Below are 339 nucleotides of genomic sequence, written 5' to 3'. Positions count from 1 at the left end.
CCACACACCCACACCCCCCGCCCACACACACACACCCTGCACACACACACTCCCTGTACACACACACACACACACTCCCTGCACACACACACACACTCCTTGCACACACACACACACACACGTACGCACGTGCAGGCGGTAGTGCTCACACCCATGCACACTCTCCTTTACCCCATGCACACACAGGCTTGTGCGCAGCCCCCACACACCCCCGTGAGCACCCCCATGAGCACCCATCCCTGCACACCCATCCCTGCACACCCGTGCACACCCGTGCACACCCATCCCTGCACACCCATGCACACCCATCCCTGCACGCCCATGCACACCCACCCCCGC

General features: G+C 63.1%; 1 protein-coding gene across 1 annotated transcript in view; it reads right to left on the bottom strand.

Moving 5' to 3' along the window:
- KIF3C (kinesin family member 3C) overlaps nt 1-339 on the bottom strand; it is a gene marked incomplete at its 3' end in the record, with an annotated part of 20518 nt that overhangs the window by 8702 nt on the left and 11477 nt on the right. The gene's annotated exons all lie outside the window — the stretch shown is intronic.

The sequence above is a fragment of the Egretta garzetta genome, unplaced genomic scaffold, assembly GCF_000687185.1.
Source record: "Egretta garzetta isolate BGI_Z169 unplaced genomic scaffold, ASM68718v1 scaffold520, whole genome shotgun sequence".
In the NCBI taxonomy this organism is placed as follows: domain Eukaryota; kingdom Metazoa; phylum Chordata; class Aves; order Pelecaniformes; family Ardeidae; genus Egretta; species Egretta garzetta.
This window is presented reverse-complemented; position numbering and strand designations above follow the sequence as displayed.